This window comes from Alexandromys fortis, unplaced genomic scaffold, assembly GCF_014885135.2.
Source record: "Alexandromys fortis isolate MF-2015 unplaced genomic scaffold, M_Fortis_MF-2015_v1.1 scaffold_5, whole genome shotgun sequence".
Classification (NCBI taxonomy): Eukaryota; Metazoa; Chordata; class Mammalia; order Rodentia; family Cricetidae; genus Alexandromys; species Alexandromys fortis.
The window spans coordinates 16,124,771-16,150,289 of record NW_026067924.1 but is presented as its reverse complement, the minus strand read 5'-3'; the positions used below and the strand labels follow the sequence as shown (position 1 = coordinate 16,150,289).

The window sequence follows — 25,519 nt, the reverse complement described above, 5'->3', positions numbered from 1 at the left end:
TGGAAGCAGGAAGATCAGAAGTACAAGGCCATCCTTGGCTATAGCCTGGCCTACCTGAGACACAGTATTATAAAAAAGAAAAAGAAAAAAAAAAACAAAACAAAACATCAGCGTTCTAGAGTGGACATCGGTGGAGAAGCACTTGCCTAACATGCACAAGGCATTACATTCAGACCTAGAAGTGAGGAAAAAAAGAGAAAAAGAGCTGATTTCTATTCTGTGAAAGAAGGTAAATGAAGATCCCAAGGGTAGAAGGAGAAACAAAGGAACAGGACATACCTGAAAACGCAATTTTAGACAAATCGACCACCCTATTTCTCTTCAAACAGAACGACTCTAAATTAGGTGAGGAAAACCTGTCGGCCTTAAACCCCAGCTCAAGAAGAGAATGGGTTTTTATGCTCATATGCGTGCATGGCGGTTAAGAACTTTAAAGAAGTTAAAAGTAAGTCATCCTTGGCACAAGCTCGTAAATGTTCCTCTTAGGGCACACCATGCAAGCATAATTGCTATGGGGCCTCCGTCTCCCACGCCCTATTTTCATCACACAATTCAGAGGCCCTGCCCGCTCCTGCTACAACAGCAGGCAGGCCTCATTCAGCTCCTCCAAGGCTGCCTGACCGGTCTGTCCTTAGTTAAAAGGCTTGCTTCCACCTTCACAACACTGTCTTTGCAGTACCTTTGGCACACAGGCGGCCATGATGCTCCCCAATGATTCGCCCTTGAGAGCTTTAAAGGGCAGTTTCATTCATGGGTCTGTTAAATAAGACAACTTCAAAAGTGAGGCTCGGTTATTCGCCACCCCTCGGCTGGTTAATGAACAGATCAGTGGAGACTCTCAACAGGGTCACAGGCTCTGACAAATGGCTTAAAGTCAGCATGTAAAGAAATGAATAAATATCCTGACCTCAAGGCAACTTAGGGTCTTCTTCCACTGATAGATAAAAAACCTACAAGAAGACCTCTACGGACTCTGTGAACCTTCCACAAGGAACTATAAAAAGTCAAAAGGCGCCGGGCGGTGGTGGCGCACGCCTTTAATCCCAGCACTCGGGAGGCAGAGGCAGGCGGATCTTTGTGAGTTCGAGACCAGCCTGGCCTACAGAGCTAGTTCCAGGACAGGCTCCAAAGCCACAGAGAAACCCTGTCTCGAAAAACCAAAAAAAAAAAAAAAAAAAGTCAAAAGGCAAAGAGCTCACTACCACCTAATTTCTTTCACTGATTTACGAAGATACAATTCTGATCAGGCCTTTGAGCGTTTCTATGTAAAAAAGCAGGCCTCGCCTTTTCCTAGAGCTAACAGGCTTTCAATGGGAAAATAAACTCAAAGCTACCAAGCTATTATTTCTGACCTAAACACTGCCTTTCTTCTGCACATTTAAAGGGATGGTAATGAAAAAGATTTGCCTTCTCAATGACTAGTCTGAATAATCAAGCACCTGATATTAAGGAAAAACAGCAAATAAAAAAATTAAACTTTAATAGATGTAAAGATGCAAAGAGTTTTAGTGATGAGGGGTCTGTGCTGAAAGGTTAAAAAAGTTGGAAATTCCCAGACGGAAAGAAAAGGGAGAAAGTCCATGCAAGTTGTGACGGTCTGGGTAAATGATTGAAGGCATGTGAGTGATAAGACTTGGAGATGACATATATGTAACGGTAAGTTTCCAAGTCCAAAGTTCAACACACGGACATCACGCCTCTACTCACATCAGTGGACTTCTCTTAAATCATTAATCTATTGTCGGTAACAGTTTAAGTACTAGCTACTAAAGCTTCACAAAAACAAAACTACCATAGACACAGTCTCAAAAAAAATTTCCTTTGGGCATTTAAAATTTGATAACGTGGAGCTGGAGAGGTGGTTCAGTGGTTAAGAGCACTGGCATCTCTTCGAAAGGAGCCTAGTTGAGCAGGTTCAGTTCCCAGCACCCACATGATGACAGCTCACAACTCTCTCACTCCAGTTCAGATATTCTCACACATGCAAACAAAACACCAACGCACATAAGAGTTCATAGAATAAAACATGTGTATGTTAACTTTTCAGGCTTTATTTTTGGTACTGCTCAAATGTATGAGTCTGTTCAAAGTGTGTGCTCAAACTAATTCACTGCTTTCTCTATTATGAGGATGAAAACAAACAATGGTCCTGCTTATGCTTCTAAAACTTTACATCTCTTTTTTTTTTTTTTTTTTTTTTGGAAGAAAGGAAACTGCCAACACGTGTCTGTGACACTCTGAGAAAAACTAACAGAATTTTTTTTGTTAAAGTAGTTATTTGACTGAAAGGTGTTTTGACTAAAAGGTGTCCCAAGCGCAGCTGTCATTCCCTCACTGGTCTCCTGCCACCCATTTATAATTTACACTGAGACTATCAGGCCATCAACCGTCTCCCACGCTTAAGAACTTTGGCAGTGTCTGTTCCCGCTGCCTTCTTCACGCGGGAGGTGAGTCGGCGCTGCTGAAGCTCTTAATCAGCGGTTCCATTGGTTGAACCGCTTTGAAAGACTGCCTCTGAATGGCTTTAGCTTGTTGTGGTTGGCTGAGACTCTGCCCAGTTTCTCTTTGAAATTAGATTGTGATACCTTACAAGGGAGAAGCCAACAGAGGGTTTTTAGCAGGCCCAATGTAAGTTGATTTGGAAGAAAGGAAGCTGCCAACACACGTCCCAGAGCACTCCTCTGAGAAAGAGTAATGCAATCTTCTTTGATCAAAGTGTTTGATTAACTAAAAGATGTTTTTCTCCTCCTCCTCCTTCTCCTTCTTATTTTGGGCATGGTAATTTCCCACCTGCCTGAGGGGAATTCCACTGTGCAGCAGCTAGGTATATAAAGTTTTTCCTAAACTCGAATAAATGGCGTTCCACATTATCTCCTCATGAATGATCCACGTCTCTTGTGTGTTCTTTTAATCTCCAGGTCCTTGCCCTGCTCACGAACGGTACAGTAGCGCTAACTGTAGAGAGTAAGTAGAGAGTAACGCAGGTGTTACACCCAGAGTTAAGTTTTTCTCCCTCCGATAAAAAAAAATCAGTTGAGTAATTATTCACCGACTCCTCTTCAGTTCCTGAGCTGCTGAAAGCTGGTCTCATAGCAGCACATTTGTCATATTGTGACTGTATGCAAGAAGCTGCCCACATGACCTCTCCAGGGTGAGGGTCAAGGGAGGATTCTTATTACAGATACAAGAGGGAGAACAACCAGAGGCATCTGGAAGAGTCCAGAACGAAGAAAGAAAGTAGACTGAACACGGCCCACACACTATCTGTGAGAGAGGGAAGACTAGCAGGCGCTGTAGAATAGGGGGAACACAGTGAGAACAGCAAGGTAATAAGGAGGGTGACTGGCTGGGGGTAGGGAAGGGCCAGAAGATTGCTGTGGGAGCTCTGAAATGTGTAACAAACACTGTGATGTTGAGGGAGCTTGGAGTATGTGCCTGTGATTGCAGGGACAAATCAACGGAGAGCCATTCTGTCCCTTCAGACAGATGGGAGCCAGTTTCACCAGTTCCTGAGGAATCCTGGCCTTTACCTCGCCATCAATATCCTTGTGTAGTTCCTGTTGAGCTCATTTCTGGATGTTTGGACTGCACTTTGTGTTTGGGGAATTGGGGTTTCCTTTGGACCTGACAGGGACCAAATAACTCACTAAGTTCCCTCTCAATCCCAGTTACCTCCAGTCTCTAGGCATGCCAGCCTCTTTGTCTTCACACACCTACGCACGAATCCCTCATTCTTTCTACTTGGAACATTATTCCTCTAGGTATTCCTGTAGCTTGCTCTCCAAGTTTAATACACTGACCTTTTACACAAATGCTGGGGGCTTGACCTACGTGATGAAAAATGGTAGTGAAGTTACAGTTGTCCATGGTTGGGTGTGGGTAGAGAGGGGAGAGGGCTTTGCTTCAGGAAATACTATGAAACGAAGGAAGAGCTCTCTCTCTTAGGTTCTCAGATGTTACCCTATTGTAGCACAAGATGGTTCCCAAGTACTGTCTCATGAGATTCTCATGATAATCTACAACAGGATAGGTGAGAAAATCACAGACCAGCCACACATATAATGTTAAACTGAGTTCTTTATTGTTGTTGTTTTTTTTTTTTTTTTTTTGCTTTTTTTGAGACAGGGTTTCTCTGTGAGTTCTTTTTTGTTGGAAGGCTAACACCTCAGAAAGTTCTTGATGCTGAAGTTCAGGGGTAGTATTGTTAAAGTAAAAAACAAAACAGGACAAAACAAAAAAAACCACATTCGCATCAATGTTAGGTGAGAGCAGAGTAACCATGCAACATTTGTATGGCAGAACACAGTAGTGACTTCAGACAACATGACAATTTCATTTATACCATTTCCAGTTATTTTAGTTTCTGTTTAGTTTGTTTGAACATTAATCATTTTGGTTACAGCATCTGGATCACGGTCAGGGTCATGGAAATACCAAGCAAGCAACCAATCTTGGGAGTGTTGAGAACTGAAGACCCCGTCCGTCCCTTGCTGTATTTCTTTCTTTCTTTTTTTTTTTTTTTTTTTAAAGATTTATTTATTTATTATGTTTACAGCATTCTGCCTCCATGTATGCCTGCACGCCAGAAGAGGGCACCAGATCTCATCACAGATGGTTGTGAGCCACCATGTGGTTGCTGGGAATTGAACTCAGGACCTCTGGAAGAGCAGCCAGTGCTCTTGTCCTCTGAGCCATCTCTCCAGCCCCCCCCCCCTTGCTGTATTTCTCAATGCCCTGTTAACCTGTCCAACATAACCTAAAGGAGAATTTAGATTACCCTGTTTGAGACTAGAATGTCCATTTCACAGGTGCTGCCTCAATGAACCCATTGGTCAACTTTTACTTCACTTTCTGTGTCCCAGCCCTGTGGCCTTCCCTGAAATCATTCTCTGTTCTTTCTCTCCTCTCCAGGCCAAGAAACTGTTTCCTGCCACAATCTTCCCGAACTCACTTATCACTGTGTTTCCAGACTATGTTCCTAACCTCCTGAAATACACTTGGTCTAAAGTTCATCACAAAGTCCCCCACAATCTGTCAATCAGGTGGGAGATTAAAGAAACCACTATCTCCCCAAATTGCTTTTGAGCACAGTGATCACAGTCACAGAGCAGAAACTGGTGCACCAGAGGTCGTCCTTTAACCCCAGCCTCAGTGGAGAGCTAAGAAGCCCACCTCCTGGCCACTCTAGAGCTATAGCACCAGCAGGGCTCTTCCACATGGGGCTCCTTAGAGCAGCACCAATCTCCTTTCTCCTGGATGCAAATCCTCCACTCACTTGAGGTCCCACCTCTCCAACTTCTCTCAGACATCCCTGTTTAAATGGTCCCTTCAGTCAGTAGTGATTCATGAAGACTGTGGAGGTCAGTGTTACAGATGCTGGGGCAGACAATGGTGCTGGAAGATTGAGCCTTTTCCTTCCTGGGTGTGAAAAGTTGTACATCAATCTTTGAACTCTGCTAAGGATGAGCAGCTGCCTGACTCACTCAGAGTACTTGGTTTGCTTTTGCCAAAGTGTTCCCACGTTCTATTCTCCATGTTAGCTCTAACCTCATGGGCCACTTCTTCATGAAGTCCCTTCTTGCTTGGATTCTCCTCTGCTTGCTGTTCACACTGCTTTCCCCAAACTCTCCCAGGGCCCATTCTTTCTTGGTCCCCATGCCACACAAAAACACATTTTCCTCCCAGGAGGCCCTTCCCAAACTGCCAAACCTCATAGACTGCCAGCACCCACATCCCCCTGCCTTGGCCTCCCAAAGTACCTCCCCCTCCATTGCCTACTCCTTTCTGTTCTTTCCCAATAAATTCCCATCTTCTTCAACTGTGCTCCTGGGCATGAACAGTTGGCCCATGACAGACGCTGAATGCAGAGAGGCTGAATTAGGTGTGGATGAAAGAAAGGCAGGGCAGGGTGGGCAGGGCCTATGTATTGTACAGTTTAATATTCTCTTAGGCATGGAACTGGCTTGCCTAGTTTCAACCAATGATCAAAACTTTCTTATTTTAGGTTTCAGAGATCCCTTAGAGCTGAGGGTGATTTATTAAGAAAGCTTGAATGTGTTGATAGGCTCAGGACATTGCTGTAAACTGGAGACCAATCTTCTTAGTGTTTCTACTGCTGTGGCCAACCACAGTGACCATCAGCACCTTGGGAAAGAAAAGACATTTCATCTGACAGGTGAAGATCACAGAAAGTCCTGAAGGGAAAGTCAAGTCAGGCCCTGAAGCAGAGACCATGGAGGAGTGCTGCTCACTGCCTTGATCCTTAGCCTGCCTTACAATACATCCGTGGATCACCAGCCCACAGTGGACTGTGCCCTTCTGCACCAATCACTATCTAAGAAATGACGCGCAGGCTTCTTCCACAGGACAATCTTGTGCAGGGCATTTTCTCAGTGGAGGCTCTCTCTTCTCAAATGACTCTAGCTCCTGTCTAGTTGACAAAAACTTAGCCAGAACACCAATGTGTCTGCTGTGAAAACTCAAAACAATGGAAGTTTTCAACCTTAGTTTAGGAATGGGGACATCCATAGCTCAAGGGGTCTCTAAGGTTAATATTTATCTCTTACTAAGGAAGGCATTGTCACTCTCTAGAGTACATTGTACTCCCCTAGATCCTGTATGCCCTTTGATATCCCAACAAATTAAATCGAAACACAATGTTATTGCCAGTTGGCTGTGTGCCATGAGGAAGAAGAGAGAGACAACACTTATGGGTTCCAAAGACTTTAATAAATCACCATTTAAGCGGGCCAGTGGTCAATCAGGGCTGCAGGACAAGAACTCAGGAGCCTTGCTTTTTCTGGCAGCCCTGAGCAGGGGAAGAAGCAGGGTTTAAAAGCACAAATATTTAGAAGCACAAACATTTGTTGTAAAGTTACAGTTACAATTTTCACCAATCAGAAGTCAAAGACGAGGGGCTTTCCTTGTGAACTCCATCACTGTCAACTGGCATAGAATCGAAGCCTTTCAGAGCAACTGATGAGATCCAAGCCTTCAGCATTTCCCTTCACATTGTCTTTTACTTTCAGTCCTTCGTTTGCCGTCAGGATCTTTTCCTAGAATTTAATTATTGAGGGGTGGGAACTGGTGGTGTGACCTCCCGTGTTTTATGGTTTAAGGAGCTGGGCTCCTCTCTGATCAACCCCTACTCCTCTTCTGAGCTCTAGACAGTTGGTATTTCGTGTCTTTGTTTTCCCATTCTACTTTGGAAAGCTGAAACAATAGAGGCTCAAGAGAAGTACAGTCTCTCTAATGGGACAGTTATAATACCCACCCTTAAAAGTGGATCCACCCTCCGTAAGACACCTCATTTTCTGTGACTTACCTATTGTTTGTCAGCTGCCCATTTCTTTACCTTTTCTCTTATCTTCTTTTCCCAAACAATTACTCCTATTACGGCCCCCACGATGAGGTATGGCAGCATCAGTCCTATTGGGGAGGATTGAGGAAGATGGTGCTGTAACAACCCAAAAGAAGACTGTTTCCTAGCCTCTTTAGAGAGGTCAGAGCTCCTGCAGCACCAATTCTAATTGATCTTAATAATAAAAGCCCAGTGTCAGATATTATTATTTTAATAATAAAAGCCTACTAGTTCTTACCTGTATGAAATCCTCAGACCTTCTGGGATATCCTGTCTCTACAACTCCTCAGGCCGAATGCCTTCTCAAAATGCCTCAGACTGCCCTGAGTTCCTGTCTCCTCCCACCTTATGTTCCTCTCTCCACCCAGTCATATCACCCTGTCTCCACCTCTCTAGTGCTGGCATTAAAGTCCTGTGATCCCAAGTGCTGTGAGCTCTGTTTCTCTTTCAGACAATCTCCTGTAGCCCAGGGTGGCCTTGAACTCACATTGATCCTTCTCCTGTCTCCCGGGTCCTGGGATTAAGGTTGTGGGCTACTACTGTATTGCCTAGATGGTTAACTCGTGGCTTAGCTCTGCATTCTGAACTTCAGGCAAGCGCTATATTTTAGATTACAAATATCAGTACAACTTCTAGGATGCTCAGGGCCTGGGGTGGGGATGGTGGGTCCCTTGTGTACACCAAGCCTTGCTCCATCCAAGCCTTCTTTTGTCAGTGATTGTGGCACTTTGGGCCACCTCTATAGTACATCATACCTTGACCAGCTTTGGGCAAGTGACTATCTACGCTAACATGTTGGTTCTTTAAGAAAACAAAAAGATGAAGTGTGGCAATGCAATAGGATAAGGTATTTCTCCCATTCTAGGAGACTGGAACTTCCTCTGGACATCACAGCCATTCTCCATTAATACAGCTTGAGTGTACACAAGACTGCTAGCCTACTGTATACTCAATCTCTCTGCATAACCTGCCTTTAAGAGGACAAAGTAACCAACCTTACTTATATTTCCCAGTAATCATATTTTACAGCCTACATGATATCATAGTTGGGTCTTATATTATCTGCTTTTTCATGGTTCTGAACCAGCGTGGAGCCTGTGTGTTCTGATCACCATCTGCTGGAATCACTAAAATAGAAACTGAAAGCAGTCTCACAGAAAGAATGTTTATTGCCTAATAAGCAATGATTTTTGATAACTATGTTTCTTAACCCTTTAATTGGGATCAATTTAAATCTGTGACTTAATCCCTTGTAATAATACCTTGCTAAAGATTTCTGTAAAGTGTCCGTTATTTCTTCCCCATGTAACCATTTCTGTTCTGTTTAGTTGTGGGTGTGGGAGGCATGAACTCCCTTGTTGGAGAGAGATACATCCAGACAGACACAGAGAGAGGGACAGATTCACAAGACAGCCTCACAGGCAGGCACAGATTCAGACTCCTACAACAGAGAGACAGGCGGGGGAGAGGGGACACAGGGAGAGTTAGTGTTCACATCTGGACTCAGTCTTGGCCAAATGTCCACTAATGGTTAGCGCTTTAATTTATCTTCTTAATGCAACAGCCACACATTAATGGCGAGTTGAGTTTAATATTAATGGATTCAAACTGACTGCACTCACTTTCCTGTATGTTTTTTCAAGATTACATGTTAGTTCGTCTATTTGGTGGAACACTACTCACACAGCCCCCAAATCCAGCAAGGGTCTTCAGGAAGGTGTCAAACTTAGTACCTGTGGGCCTTTACATACACATGTCCATTCTTGGAGAATGCTACACCACAGATCCACCTCCATCCATCCAGCACACACAAAATACGTTATGATGTAATAAAAAAATTAAGACTATTTTACAACAGATGTTGACATACTTAAGACAGTTCCTTAAATCCTTCTGAGATGTCTTGTAGGGGACCCAGAAGACAGTTCTTTAAATCCTTCTGAGATGTCTTGTAGGGGACCCAGAGGCATTTTAGCTCCTTTTGCTCCTTTCAGTGATGACCAGATCAGAACAAATTGTTGACAGGTTTGTGCACCTGTATGTCTTCTTGGCCTCTGGGGCAGCAGTGTCTCTTGCTCTCCCTCTCTGCACTGTGGGACCTCCTGATGAGGTCTGCAACTCCCTCCTGTTTTTTTTTTTTTTCTCCTTTTTAACCAGTGATCTGTATAACTGGAATCTTCAGACTCCTTCCTTTACTGAGAAACCCCAAGCACTAATAGATCTCCTAGATACTATCCTGTTTACACATTCCCCGACCTGAGGGATGGATTGCCAGCAATTGCTCCAGATAATGTTCACCACTGAAGAAAGTGTTGCATTTTCCAGCCAAACATCCTGTTTGTTCCTGTACTCCCTCTGCCCCTCTGGTGGTTAGCTACAGAGCCTTCATTTGCTCTATCTTGGGCGAGGTCATTTCCCACCTGTCTGGGGGGATTTCCACTGTGCAGCAGTACGTAAGTATATAAGGTATATAAGGTTTTTCCTAAGCTTGAATAAACAGCATTCGGCATTATCTCCTCATGAATGACCCAGGTCTCTTGTGTGTTCTCTTAATCACCAGGTCCTTGCCCGGCTTGCAAACAGTACAGTGGTGTGTGAATTGTACCACAGAGAGCAACACAGGCATTACAGTAGGAGACCCATATCAGGAAGTAGGGGACCCCCTGAGAGATTGCCCTCAGAAGGCTGTTCAGCAGATAAGAAGTTGATGGTGAGGGTGAGTTGAAATTGGGTGCTAGTAATTCAATATTGACAGGCCAATTGATAGTTCTTTTAAAGAAGCAAGGCACCAATTGATTGATGGGCCAATTTATCTTTTAGAGAAGTAAGGCGAGCAAGGTACCAGTAAAACCAAGACAGCACAAGGGTCATTAAGACAGTTTTCTTTTGTGTAAGGTAGTTTATATCCTAATTTTTTTTTTTTTTTTGATTTTTTGAGACAGGGTTTCTCCGTAGCTTTTGGTTCCTGTCCTGGAACTAGCTCTTGTAGACCAGGCTGGCCTTGAACTCACAGAGATCCGCCTGCCTCTACCCCCAAGTGCTGGGATTAAAGGCATGTGCCACCACCGCCCTGCTTATATCCTAATTTTTTGAGGGAGTTTAGTCCCTGGTTTCTACAAGCAGGGGGCTTTAATATTTCCGATTGGGAGCAGGTAAAAGTAAAAAAGCAATTAGAAAATTTGGCCAAAATCTTTGAGGAGATTCAGATTGAAGAATCTGCGAAGTCTATCAAGAGTTTTGAGGAGCAGGAAGTTAAAAGTACTAAAAGGGATATAGAAGAGGAAGTAGAAACTTTAGAAAGGGAGATTGTACTGCTAAAAATTAAGTTAGAAAAAGAAGAAAGGCAGCTTTGCCTGTCTTTCAGGAGGAGATTGTTTGTTGTGGATAGGTGAAATGCAGAAGGATTGTGTGGCCACGGGTTTCCTCAAGCGTGACCTTGGCATGTCAGCCAGCGCAGGAAGGTGCAGGGGTTTAGCAGTACAGATCACTTATGACCCTGCTGTTTATACTCCACTGCCATAAAGCGTGGAAAGCTTTACCTAATAAAGGAATGTTGGACCCTGGAGTCCAACTACCAGGAGGAGTCGCCCCAAGAGACCATGTCTTACAACATAGTTGATGTGAAGGCATGAGGATTTTATTAATTCTCTCATGACAGGGTCTTTCAGCATTCGAGAAGCCAGAAAAACCCCGAATAGCTGGTACAGGCTACTTTTAAAGCAAAAAGCCATAAACGGAAGGGGGTGTCTGTGGGTTGTTCTTTAACTATTATGATTAGCTTATTTTAAAAGGGCTATTTCCAGTAATTGGCTGGAGAGCGGTTGCCAGATCAGATGAGGTAAGAGGAAACATCTGAGGGCCACTTTGCCCCTTTCCCAGGGACTGAGTCAACACCTGAAAGTTATCTTGCCCCTATTTAATACCTGAGTTCTATTTGAAGAATATTAACAAGGACTTAGGGAGGTGATGGAAAGTTTCCAACATTTCAGTATGTGCGTGTATAGTTGTTAGATCCTTGGTTCCCAGGGAAGAAAGGGAAGCACTACGGCTGAGAGGCCTCAAAATTGACCTCAGAGTTGTCAAAAATGGCTTTAGAGTTATTTTAGAGTTCTACAATTACAGGACATATGAGAGGTGATATTGTTGAAACTGCCAGATGAGGTTATTCCCTCGTAATAGGGAGGTCCTGCTGATAGGTATAGCAAGGAAAAGGCTCCCTACACAAGGTTGAATAGTCGTTGAGTGGTGTTGGGAGGTGCCAGCAGAGAAGCAGGGGGAGTAGTCCAGCCGGCAGCAGCAGGGATAGCTAGGGCCCCTTTGGGGGGGCTAGTCCTGTCGGGGATAGCTGGCCCTGGTCAGGTAGTACTTGATTGGGTTCTGTTGGTTGGCTTGGAGGAAACTCTACCTTTAGCATAATGGTAAAGTGGCACCTAAGTCCTCTTTTAGTGTCTAAGGGCAGCTGTTGGGGCTGTGAATCTGGGATATCCCAGGAATCTAGTCTGGCCACTAATTGACAGAAATCAGGAGTGAGGGTGGGCTACTAAGTACATGGAGGGGCTAATCAGGAGGTAGTCTAAACCACCTTTCCAGTCTGTGAGGAAACCTGGCATTCAGTTTCTGGGGTGCATGGGGATTGTTACAAAAGGGCAGGGGTATCAAAGCAAGGGATTGAGTAGGTGTGGATTGTAGCACAAACAGGTGCGAGCGAGCGGGCGGCTGCTGTTCTGGCTGTGGAGAGCTGCGCTTTTTTTATGTCTCACTGGATATACCCCAGGTGTCAATTTTAGAACATATGCAAGATTTTCAGATGTCCGAGTGGCCAGGGGTTGGAGATCTGAAGGACTTTCAGATGGACAGATAACAGTCTGGAAAGAACAGCATTAGGATTATATATCTCACCCACCTTAGTAAGCGGTGGCTTTTATTTAGGATCTTGCTCCGGGGTGTTTTGGACCCAGAACAGGACAAAGGAGAGGAGGCTGTCCAGTCATTCCCTCCGGTCTCTAGGTCTAATTTTGTCACGATCTCTCTCTCTCTCTCTCTCTCTCTCTCTCTCTCTCTCTCTCTCTCTCTCTCTCTCTCTTTTTTATCTGACCTGAGCTCTGGGGTCAGTAAGCACAATGTCAATTGATCCCCAGTTGGGTGGCCAGTCCCTCCTGACTTACATGGGCAACAAGGCAGTTTTACCATCAGTTCCGATTACCTTGGCCATCTTAAACCTCGGGAAGATTTTTTTTTCTATGATCTTTTTAGCCACCACATTGGCCGTCTCAGTCCTGGTAGGAAAAGCTTCTCTGTCACCTGTAGAGTTTGTATCAAAAGGGCCAATGTCCCTTTAAGAAGGCCGCTCAGCACTGCCACCATTGCTGCCCCGCCTTCTTTAGCAAATCCTACCAGCCTTCCTCAGCGAGGTGGGCGTGGCTGAGGCTGAGAGCAGACCCAGGCCTTCATTTCCTGCAGGACTCCATAGCAGCAGGGGAAAGCGAAAGTCTCTAGTTTGTTTGATCAACAAAAGGCTTTGATCACCATTGGTCTGATTCTGGGACTTTAACTTTGTTAACAAGTCTCTTTTTAATAAAAGCGTGGGACACTCAGGAATAATCAGGAAGGAATGAGTCATTTTCCTTTTTTTAAATCACTGATATTAGCTCTTTTATTGGTTGTTTCAACATAGAGTGCTCAGCCCCTGTGTCCATAGTCAAATGTTCTAGACCGGTTGAGGGTGAGCCCTGCCCCTCGCTTCTGCTTGGCAACTGCTAAGGAAGTGTCTGCTCTGTGCCCCTAGTATTCTGCCCCATGGGGGGGGGGGGGACTGCTCTGTGTGAGGTGCATTGTCTTTTGTTGCCCAGGCTTCCTCCCTATCTGCTACCATTGCAGTCAAAATTTTAGACAATTATTTTCTTGCCTACAATCCCTCCGTTTTTTTCTGCTTCTGCCTCTCCTTTTTTTTTAAATTTTTTTTTTGTCTCTCTTTAATTAAATCTTGCAAAGTATCCTGCAATTTTTATCTGATGCTGACTATCCAATGAAGGTCATGGCTACCACTGCCTGCTGACCTTTAGAGGTTGGGTCAAAGGGAGTAAAATGCCTGTTTATTTTTTATTAAACATTTAAGAAACACAGATGGTAGTTTAACTGGCCCCTGAAGAACTTCTCTTACCTTGGCTAAATTAGTGGGGTGCCTTGTTATCCCTCTGAGACCTGCCATGAGAACCGGCATTAGACTGTCAGCTGCCCACTACCAGCTGCCATATTGAAATTTCAAGTGGGTTGGTGGGTAATCAGAACAGATTCTACGAGTCCAGTCAGAGCCTGAGGGTCTGAGGAAGGGGTAAATGCTTGGGAGGTCCCTGCCCTGTCCCCACATAGAGGCAGCAGGCCCAAAGGCTGAGTGCGGAAGTTGTCAGGACTAGGGGACCAACCAGTGGGCTCCTCGGGAACAGGTGTAGGAAGTGCTTCCTCTGGGGGAGGAAGAGGAAGGAAAAGGTCATTTCTGGGTATCAGGAAGAACCGGAGGTGCCTGGATTCTGGGTTTCGTTCACTCCTGTACAAAAAAAGAGAGAAGACAAAAGGCTCGGAGGAGGGGCAGCTGCCATTGCTGCCACCTCTCCTTTCAGAATTAGGGGAGCTGATGATGGCCATGGGGTTGGTACCAGGTTCTGAATTCCTGTAGGTGGTTACATGTTTTATTTTACTAAAGACAAACTGACATACAAAAACAAAAATACAAAGAGACAGACACAAACTCAAAACCAGAAGCCGGCACTCTTACCACCACTCTGGTGAAGAACTGAGAGTACAGATGGGAACAAATCATGTTTCCCAGGGACTAGGGCGACCTGGTCACCTCCTCTTGAAACTGCCCAGAACATCTTCTGAGGGCTAGGGACAGGGGTCGCAGGGCACGTCTGCCTCCCCGCTTTGGTCCTGTTTCAATACAGACCCTGCACTGGTATAATTTTCAAAGTACTGATTTACAAATACACAGAAACAGAAAAACAATACACAAACAGACAGACATAAAAGTGAGCTCTTTCTATTATACCTCCAACTGGGTGGGTCTGGAGTGGGTCTGAAGGTCAGGGAACCAAATGTTGGACCCTGGAGTCCAACTACCAGGAGGAGTCGCCCCAAGTTGAGGGATCAACTCAGGGAGATGATGGAAAGTTTCCAACATATGTGGGCTCATACTGATCTTCCTGGTCCCTTGAGTGAGGGGAATGCATTGGCTAATCAGCTTACTTGCCAAATTTGTGCAGTTAGTCAAGAATCTTAATGAAGCTGTAGAAAAAGCTCATAATCATTTTCATCTCAATGCTGGGTCTTTAAGATTTCATTTTAAGATTTCTAGAGAGCAGGCTAGCGATATTGTTTTAAAATGCTCTCTGTGTACAGAACTTTTAGTTGTTCCCCATTTGGGAGTTAATCCTCGTGGGCTTGCTCCTAGTCACTTAAGGCAAATGGATGTCACCCATGTTCCTTCTTTTGGGCATATCTGCCATGGACCGTCCCTCTCGGAGACCACTATCCACGGGAGACCAGGGTGAAGGATAGGATAGTCAGGATACGATGCAAGGGAAATGACAGACAGACACACTGTGTAGTGAAAATCTGCTGCAATTTTACTTCTGTAAAGCTTCAGTTTTTGTACAAAACAGATCAAAGAACTTGGCAGGTTAATTACATCACCCCACTCAGGGTTCCAGACATAAATCAAGGCTAAGCATAATGAAAATAGAGCTCCTTCTACCTGCTCCTGGGCTCAAGATGTTGGCAAGGACTTTTAGTTTTGTTTTGTCTCTTAGAACTCTGTCTCACACCATTATTTACATTCTACCGTGGGAGACTAGTTCTCAGGGTCCTGTGTTTAGCTTTCCATCTATATAGTTTTTATTCTTTGCTCCATATCCCCTAATAGTTTTCTCATTTTCTCATGATAGTTCCTATACCAATATATTAAAACTGGTCTCATGTTATCAATAATTTCCTTTCTTTCCTTCTTACTATAAAGACACCAGGGCTTCTGGGATCTAGCTAATCTTTCCATAAAGGGGAATTTTCTCTAACTCTCCTTTTCTCTCTAAATCTGATTCACTATGACGATTCCCTCATAACATTTCAACTTTAGCCATTTCTGTTTCATAAATAATAAAGTTTCCCAGGCTCATGTGGCGTGGGGCATACTTCAGTTCCTCAAAGACTGCTTTAATGAACGGTGGAGCCGAGCCAAGGACGTACTTTGATTTCTTGGTAAGCGGTCAGCTATAAACAAGAAAATTAAGAAATACAGAGAAAGATCAGGCAAGGTGTCAGGAGGGCTCGCTCTCGAGGCCATCTCCAGATATGAGATCTGCCTCTGGCATCAGGTCCTATCTCGACCGCTGATTGCCAGGGGGACCACCTGGGGCTTCGCTCCAAGAAGCTCTAACCCCAATCCTTCAGCAGGCAAAAGCCAGCGCAGAGGCATTTTGTCACTACACGGCAGTCACTGCTGTGGACGTGGCACATATCCAATATGTTCACATAACTGTGGATACATATTCTCAACTTATTTTTGCCTCAGCCCATATAGGAGAAAAATTACGGGATGTTAGAAGTCACTGTCTGCAGGCTTTTGCCTACACGGGAGTTTCAAAAACTGTGAAAACTGACAATGGGCCAGCCTACACCAGCATTGGCTTTGCTAAATTTTCCTCTGAGTTTTCAATTTCTCACAAAACAGGAATACCTTATAATCCTCAAGGACAAGCTATAGTGGACTTCGTGCATTATAAGCTCAAAGCCTATTTGCATAAAATAAAAAACGGGGAATATGGTTCCACCCCCAGAGAGCATTTATCTTTTACTTTATACATTTAAAACTTTTTGACTGTTGATGCTCATTTTTGTACCACTGTTGACATTGACATCCAGTTTCTTCTGTAATGGCCTCATGTCAAATGGAAGAATCTAGCAGGTGGCACTTGGTGTGGTCCAGATCCCGTACTGGTGTGGGGGAGAGGTGCTGTTTGTGTTTTCCCTCAATATGCTGACAGTCCAGTATGGGTACCTGAGCACCTGATGCGTACTGTGGATTTTCCTGTCCAGGACCCTGAGGGCAGGATAGCGCCAAGAGATCAAATAGACCCTGGTTTGTCAACCGAAGAGTTGCTGGGTCCCTGAGGAACTGGCTGTGACGGTCCAAGTGCCACGGATTGTTCCTCTACCTATCAACCCATCCCATGATGATCAACTCATCCTGCATCAAACAAGAAGAGACTTGGGCTTTACATAATGGCAGCCATTGCTATGACTGCCAGAGTGGCTATGGCTATTGTATTTATCATTAGTCAGTCAGTTGCTTCTGCTAGCACAATGGATATCTTATGGGGCAAGTTGCAAATGCCTTGGTCACTCAAAATGAGCTAAATTCACAAATGAATATTGCAGTTAAATTTGCATTTGGCTTTGGTTCAAGACCACTGCTAGGTTACAACTTTAACAGATCCAGTGAAAAGGCTTAATGCTGTTATTCACAGACCATGGAGTGTACAATTTACAAATTGGCTCTTGAGATTATTCTAGTTAACTATACCAGGGTTCCTCCTACCAGTGCTGAGACCTTACTTAAAGGGCTCTAATTTGCAGGCAGACTCATTAAGTATTGAATAGGCACAGCCTTCTTAGGAGTGCTTATATATGCTGGAGCATCATCTTCTTGTTTTCATGGCACCAGAGGCAAGCTCAGGTCAATGTTGCCACTCAGCAAGTCCTCTTAGCTATTGCCTCAGAGAATCTTTCAGTGAGGATCTGGCTGAACATGGTGATGGGTGACTAGTGAACCAATGACAGGAAAGGTTTTGGGGGGCTGCTCCAACCTAAGACAGAAAATAAGTTTTGACCTGGACACTTTCCCATGATGGGTAAGGGGTGTTGCCTGATGTCCAATGCCACTTAAGCCAGGCCTAGTCATGCAATTTATATAAAAGGGGGACCTTTAGGCCCACGAGTCTACCCCTCCTCCCGGGGTTCATCTTGAGGACAGTTTCTGGCCAGACATCTTGTTGCCGGCATCTTGTTGCATTTTCCAGCTAAACATCCTGTTGGTTCCTGTGTTCCCTCTGTCCCCTTGGTTAGCTATAGGGCCATTGTTTACTCCATCATGGGCATTGTACTTTCCCACCTGCCTGGGGGGAATTGGACTATGCAGCAGCTAGGTATATAAGGTTTTCCCAGAGCTTGAATAAACGGCATTTGGCATTATCACCTCACAAATAACCCATGTCTCTTTTGTGTTCTTTTAATCTCTAGGCCCTTGCCTGGCTTGCAAATGGTACAGTGGTGGGCAAACTGTACCATAGAGAGTAACACAGTTACAGTCATGCTAAGTACTGATACTATTAATTGCAGAGGTAAGCCTTATCTAGTACCCTGTGTGCTTACAGCAAATAACTCGTGGCAAGGGTTGTCTGCACAGATAGAGCTAATGGACAGTCAGTCCTCAAATGCCCAGAGATCTGCAGAAAATAGCAAGGATGACACACAAATTCGTGAAGTGTTCCATATTTTTTTTAAAAAAATAATTTACTAAGAAGTTTTTTATAATAAAGAAACATGCCAGCTCCAGACAGCTCCTCTATTTCCTCCAAAAAGACAGATGGGCACAGAAGAATAGCTACCCAAACCTTGCTCAAAAGTGGCAACACTAGCCACTGAGCAAATCTGCCTTGTAAGAGTTAGCCAATAAGAAGTTAGAGATAATGAGCCAAGCAGTGATTTAAATAATATGGTTTTCGTGTGATTATTTCCAGGCTGAGTGGTTGGGAACAAAGCGGCCCCCTTCCAACAAACTGGCACCATGTGGCCAACTAAAATCCACCTAAAATCCGAGAGAGTTTGAAAAGAAATTTTAGAAACACAAAAATACAGAGTTTAACACAGCTTCTTGCTGAGTGCTGGCAGTGTGCCACAGCTCCTTTAAGAGAGGTTTTCCTGATTCAGCGGTAGCAGAAAAAAAGCTGTGCCATTTTGAAATGCTGGCTTTCTGGGCTATGCTGACAGAGCAACCTCTGGCTTTTTCAGGAGATCTAGCACTTAAAAGGGGTTTGTGTGCAACATTCTTTGGCTTGCTTTGTGGCAACATGGACTGGCTGTGTCCTTAGAGATGGGGCACTGTGTGTGGCTTTCAGAGGCAGCGAGTGGCCCCACCATGCTGGGCATGGCAGGGCAAGCAGGAAGTGCCATATTTCCCCTAGCAAAGGCGCAGCATAAGTTTTTAAGAAGTGCTTCTGGACAGCAAATAATTACCGATACACTATAGGACAGATTCAAACATAAAGGACCTCTAAATGGGTCACAGTGTTGGATAAATGTACATAGGCTTGGAAGAGAGAAATAAAAAGAGTATAGAGAGTTGTAAAAAGAAGTAAATGGTTTTTAAAAAATAAAGTCTTCAAAGAAACAGAGTACAGATAGTAATAGATTAAAAGAAGTAAAAAAGAATAAACCATGTAAAAATGGAAAACTCACAGTCTGGATTAGGTATATTATGGTTTTTTTTTAATTTTTTGACTGTGAAGGAGCTATATACAGAGAGACATTTCATTGGATGGGCCACTAAGCTAAACCAGCATAGATATTATAAAGGTATCTTGACTTCAGAATTTGGGTCTAAGGATATGTTGCTTTGGAAAAGAGATTCTTCTTTTGTTTTCACAGAGGATGAGAACCTGTGGAATCTTTTCAGACTGACATGGCTTGATGGACCAAGACCTCCTGAATGTTTGCCTTGAACACCCCTCAATAAATTACTTCTCCCAATAAACACATGAAAAAGTTTGGACAGAACTATGCCCATATTCCCAAATATTGTCTATAAATGTTTGTTTACATTTAAAGGGGAATATGATATAGAAATTTGTATTGGTATGGATCTTGGTTTAGTGATACAAATTTAAGGTCAATTTTGTTATATGTATATTTTTACTCTTGATTAAGTTATTGTGTTTGTGCAGCTCATTTAAAAGTGTAATATATAATTAAGAAATATTGGTTAGGGCTAGAGAAATGGCTCAGTGGTTAAGAGCACTGGCTGCTCTTCCAAAGGATCTGAGTTCAATTCCCAGCACCCACATGGTGGCTCACAATCATCTATAATGAGATATGGCCTGCATGGATAAATACAGGCAGAACTCTGTATACATAATAAATAAATCTTTTTAAAAAAGAAATATAGGTTAATAGAGAGTCATCTATAATAGTCAAGTTTGTTAGTTAGGTTTTCTAGATATATAGAGATATATTTCAGTTAGATAGGTATTCTTCAAATCTTTCAGAGACCTTCAGAATATGGCATTTAAAATGTTTTAAGAATTTAGGACTTTTCATAACAATGAGACACATCTGCTCCAGGCAGCACCAATAACTTCAAGAGGAAGATGGGCACTGAAGAGGCTTTTAATGGAGTTGGTTAGTCATTAGGGTAAAAAACTGCTCTTGCCTGGACTTCTTTATAAACTGGATATGCAGGACCTACATAAAAATGACTGTTAAACTTGCCTAAAGGTGAGACCATCCTTCAGGGTTCCTGCTTTATGAAAGAGTCTGCCAGACATTCTGCAGGACACAGAAGAAAGTGACTGGCAAACTGCCAATATAGGCAGAACTATCTTTGAAATTTCCTGCTTCATAGAAATGTCTGCTGGATACTATAGGCCTATAGGATGAAGATGGATGCTCCAATGATACAGAAGAACTTTGGGTGACTGTCCAGGCAGCGAAATGTTTCTGTCAATTCTAAAGCTTTGGAAGTTGCTTACAATGTACTTCCTGTCTGCTTATGTAATATATCCTTCTGGAGTTTTTGATAGAGTTGAAGAATATATACTAGTAATAGAGTTTTCCTTAGTTATGATAAAAGATAAAGTGGATATAAATATTATCATTGTAATTCTTACTTGATACCTGTTTTGTTATATCTAATTTTACTATGTTAAAGTTAAAACCTTCCTTTTCATTTAAACAGAAAAGGGGAGGTGATGTGGGATTCCCCTCTGTATGTTGTGAATATCATTGGTTAATAAAGGAACTGTTTGGGGCCTATAGCAGAGTTATAGGGGAACAAAACTAGGTGGGGAAAACTAACCAGAAGTCTGGGAGAAAGAAGTGTGGGTCAGAGAGAAGCCATGGAGCTGCCGCCAGAGACAGATGCTGGGAACTTTATCCGGTAAGCCACTGCCACGTGGCAATACACAGATTATTTTATGGAAATGGGTTAAATTAAAATGTAAAAGTTAGCCAATAAGAAGTCAGAGCTAATGGGCCAAGTAGTGATTTAAATAATATGGTTTCTATGTGATTATATTGGGGCTAAGCAGCTGGAAACAAAACAAGCGGCCTCCCTCCAACACTGCCTTTCACCTCAACTACTGTAAAGACTCGCTTCAAATGGTGGAGAAAACAGGACACTGGGAAACTGCCTGCCTCAAGTTGCCTAAGGCAAAAGGTAGGCTGGTCCTCTCATGATTCCTTACTCCACAGAAGCCTATGAGATCTTCTGGAAACTTGCCAGCCTGAAGACGGATGTTGCCCTATCACCTGCCCTCAATAACCATGGAGGACCCTAGGGTAGCTGTCTAGGCAGCCAGCAAATGAGTTCTGTCATTTTTTAAATCAATAACTCAAGTAAAATTTATTTCTCTCAGAACTTAGATGCTCTTTGATGACTAATAGCCTTGCGGGCTTAAAAGCAGCAACTAAGGCTTCAGTTGCCTTCTCAGTTCTCTGGAAGACTCAGTCAGAGGTCTCACTCTCTTTGAGCCAATACAAAGTCTAGACACAGATCACCTTGCTACCAGACTCAGAGACAGACAGACAGACACAGAGAGAGAGAGAGAGAGAGAGAGAGAGAGAGAGAGAGAGAGAGAGACAGAGAGAAAGAGAGAGAGAGAGAGAGAGAGAGAGAGAGAGAGAGAGAGAGAGAGAGAGAGAGAGAGAGAGAGAAACTCACAAAACAGATTTTGGTATAATTTCTTACTATTCCTTTGTTTAAAGGAACTTTACAATGACTGCTCTCAATGGTCAGCCACTATGAGCAACTTTCTCAGTAGCTTTAGGATTAACTATTAACAGTGGATTACTCCACTTTACAACCCATAGCTCTATTCACAAGGCAAAAGCATCTCTCTGCAAACTGAGAGCTACCCTATAAATATGAGCTGAGTCAACTTTTAGGAAATATATATATGGCTTCTGGGTTACACATTATCCCAGCTGTGTGAAACTGGCACCATAAAAGGGGAGAGCACAGGGCTTCAATAAACACTTCCTGAAATTACTAAGAAAGACAACGGATTAAGTACAAACATGAGTTTAACTGAAAAACTCTGTTAATGGAGATTGTAAAGTAAGGCAATCTGTATCTGAGTTTTACCTTGAGATTGTAAAAATTCCTTTGTTTAGACCTAATGCTTGCTGCCCTTACTATAAAAAGTGGCAGGGGTGGGGAGGAGGTTTCAAAAACCATCCACTGCCACAGCCTAATAAGAACCATCTCTGCCTGTATGTAGTCTCTGCTAGCTGATAAGCTTTTTATGCCCCATGGAGATTTTTATTTTATTTTGTTTCCTGGATTTTGGCTTCTGGAATAAAGTTTGCTTCTGGTTTTATAGACATTGGTGGCCTGTCCCAATGTTTGTGTGAGCCCCCTGGCCCCAATAGCTATCTCCCCAAATTGCTTTTGAGCACAGTGATCACAGTCACAGAGCAGAAACTGGTGCACCAGAGGTCGTCCTTTAACCCCAGCCTCAGTGGAGAGCTAAGAAGCCCACCTCCTGGCCACTCTAGAGCTATAGCACCAGCAGGGCTCTTCCACATGGGGCTCCTTAGAGCAGCACCAATCTCCTTTCTCCTGGATGCAAATCCTCCACTCACTTGAGGTCCCACCTCTCCAACTTCTCTCAGACATCCCTGTTTAAATGGTCCCTTCAGTCAGTAGTGATTCATGAAGACTGTGGCACTTGGTGTTTCAGATGCTGGGGCAGACAGAGGTGCTGGAAGATTGAGCCCACTTCTTCCTTGGTGTGTAGAACAATCTTTGAACTCTGGGGGAAAAACATTGCTAAGCATGAGCAGCTGCCTTATTCTCTGAGTACTTGGTTTGCTTTTGCCAAAGTGTTCCCACGTTCTATTCTCCATGTTAGCTCTAACCTCATGGGCCACTTCTTCATGAAGTCCCTTCTTGCTTGGATTCTCCTCTGCTTGCTGTCCACACTGCTTTCCCCAAACTCTCCCAGGGCCCATTCTTTCTTGGTCCCCATGCCACACAAAAACACATTTTCCTCCCAGGAGGCCCTTCCCAAACTGCCAAACCTCATAGACTGCCAGCACCCACATCCCCCTGCCTTGTCCTCCCAAAGTACCTCCCCCTCCATTGCCTACTCCTTTCTGTTCTTTCCCAATAAATTCCCATCTTCTTCAGCTGTGCTCCTGGGCATGAACAGTTGGCCCATGACAGACGCTGAATGCAGAGAGGCTGAATTAGGTGTGGATGAAAGAAAGGCAGGGCAGGGTGGGCAGGGCCTATGTATTGTACAGTTTAATATTCTCTTAGTCATGGAACTGGCTTGCCTAGTTTCAACCAATGATCAAAACTTTCTTATTTTAGGTTTCAGAGATCCCTTAGAGTTGAGGGTGATTTATTAAGAAAGCTTGAATGTGTTGATAGGCTCAGAACATTGCTGTAAACTGGAGACCAATCATCTTAGTGTTTCTGCAGCTGTGTTCAGTTACCATGACCAAGAGCACCTTGGGGAGGAATGGGCTTATTTCATCTGACAGGTGAAGATCACAGAAAGTCCTGAAGGGAAAGTCAAGTCAGGCACTGAAGCAGAGACCATGGAGGAGTGCTGCTCACTGCCTTGATCCTTAGCCTGCCTTACAATACATCCGTGGATCACCAGCCCACAGTGGACTGTGCCCTTCTTCACCAATCACTATCTAAGAAATGACGCGCAGGCTTCTTCCACAGGACAATCTTGTGCAGGGCATTTTCTCAGTGGAGGCTCTCTCTTCTCAAATGACTCTAGCTCCTGTCTAGTTGACAAAAACTTAGCCAGAACACCAATGTGTCTGCTGTGAAAACTCAAAACAATGGAAGTTTTCAACCTTAGTTTAGGAATGGGGACATCCATAGCTCAAGGGGTCTCTAAGGTTAATATTTATCTCTTACTAAGGAAGGCATTGTCACTCTCTAGAGTACATTGTACTCCCCTAGATCCTGTATGCCCTTTGATATCCCAACAAATTAAATCGAAACACAATGTTATTGCCAGTTGGCTGTGTGCCATGAGGAAGAAGAGAGAGACAACACTTATGGGTTCCAAAGACTTTAATAAATCACCATTTAAGCGGGCCAGTGGTCAATCAGGGCTGCAGGACAAGAACTCAGGAGCCTTGCTTTTTCTGGCAGCCCTGAGCAGGGGAAGAAGCAGGGTTTAAAAGCACAAATATTTAGAAGCACAAACATTTGTTGTAAAGTTACAGTTACAATTTTCACCAATCAGAAGTCAAAGACGAGGGGCTTTCCTTGTGAACTCCATCACTGTCAACTGTCATAGAATCGAAGCCTTTCAGAGCAACTGATGAGATCCAAGCCTTCAGCATTTCTTTTCACATTGTCTTTTACTTTCAGTCCTTCGTTTGCCATCAGGATCTTTTCCTAGAATTTAATCATTGAGGGGTGGGAACTGGTGGTGTGACCTCCCGTGTTTTATGGTTTAAGGAGCTGGGCTCCTCTCTGATCAACCCCTACTCCTCTTCGGAGCTCTAGACAGTTGGTATTTCGTGTCTTTGTTTTCCCATTCTACTTTGGAAAGCTGAAACAATAGAGGCTCAAGAGAAGTACAGTCTCTCTAATGGGACAGTTATTCTACCCACCCTTAATAGTGGACCCACCCTCCATAAGTCACCTCATTTTCTGTGACTTACCTTGAGGAGTGGCATCGCCTTTTTTCAGTTTGTTTCCTCTTATCTTTTTCCAAACATATATTGCTGCTACAGCCCCCACAACGACTGGCAGAATCAATCCCATTGGAGAAGACCTAGGAAGATGGTGCTGTAACAACCCAAAAGAAGACTGTTTCCTAACATCGTTAGAGAGGTCAGTAGCTCTTGTAGCACCAATTCTAAGTGGTCTTAATAATAAAAGCCCAGTGTCAGATATTGGCGGGGGGGGGGGTGAAAGCTGAAAGATCAGAGAAACAGAGTGGCTAGTCGCTAGTTCTTACCTGTATGAAATCCTCAGACCTTATGGATATCCTGTGTCTATAACTTCTCAGACCGAATGCCTTCTCAAAATGCCTCAGACTGCCCTGAGCTCCTGTCTCCTCCTGCCTTATATTCCTTTCTCCACCCAGTCACATCACCCTGCCTCCACCTCCCTAGTGCTGGGATTAATGTCTTGTGATCCCAAAATGACTGTGCTGGGATCACCTCTGTGTGAGCTCTATTTCTCTTTTAGAAAAACTCCTGTAGCCCAGGATGACCTTGAACTCACATTGATCTTTTGTCTTCAGTCTCCCAAGTACTGAGATGAAAGGTGTGGGCTTCCACTGCCCGGCCTCTATAGCTAACTAGTGGCTTAGCTCTGCACTCTGAACTTCAGGCAATCTTTAATTTTGAGATCACAAACAAAATATCAGTACAAATTCTAGGACCCTCAGGGCCTGGGGTGGGGATGGTGAGTCCCTTGTGTACACCAAGCCTTGCTTCATCCAAGCATATTTTGTCAGTGATTGTGGCACTTTGGGCCACCTCTATAGTACATCATAACTTGACCAGCTTTGGGCAAGTGACTTGCCACGGACCGTCCCTCTCGGAGACCACTATCCACGGGAGAACAGGGTGAAGGATAGGATAGCCAGGATACGACGCAAGGGAAATGACAGACAGACACACTGTGTAGTGAAAATCTGCTGCAATTTTACTTCTGCAAAGCTTCAGTTTTTGTACAAAACAGATCAAAGAACTTGGCAGGTTCACTGCATCACCCCACTCAGGGTTCCAGACATAAATCAAGGTTAAGCATAATCAAAATAGAGCTCCTTCTACGTGCTCAAAATGTTGACAAGGACTTTTAGTTTTGTTTTGTCTCTTAGAATTCTGTCTCACACCATTATTTAC

General features: G+C 43.8%; 2 long non-coding RNA genes across 2 annotated transcripts; both read right to left on the bottom strand.

Moving 5' to 3' along the window:
- Positions 1-6,713: 6,713 nt before the first annotated feature.
- LOC126501837 (uncharacterized) lies at positions 6,714-7,720 on the bottom strand. Its single transcript, XR_007591804.1, has 3 exons — positions 7,599-7,720; positions 7,325-7,428; positions 6,714-7,055 (listed from the first exon to the last, which is right to left on the bottom strand). It is a non-coding gene; the product is annotated as an uncharacterized lncRNA (long non-coding RNA).
- Positions 7,721-23,716: 15,996 nt separating this feature from the next.
- LOC126501839 (uncharacterized) lies at positions 23,717-25,182 on the bottom strand. The gene is made up of 3 exons (XR_007591806.1): positions 24,625-25,182; positions 24,326-24,452; positions 23,717-24,056 (listed from the first exon to the last, which is right to left on the bottom strand). It is a non-coding gene; the product is annotated as an uncharacterized lncRNA (long non-coding RNA).
- Positions 25,183-25,519: the final 337 nt, after the last annotated feature.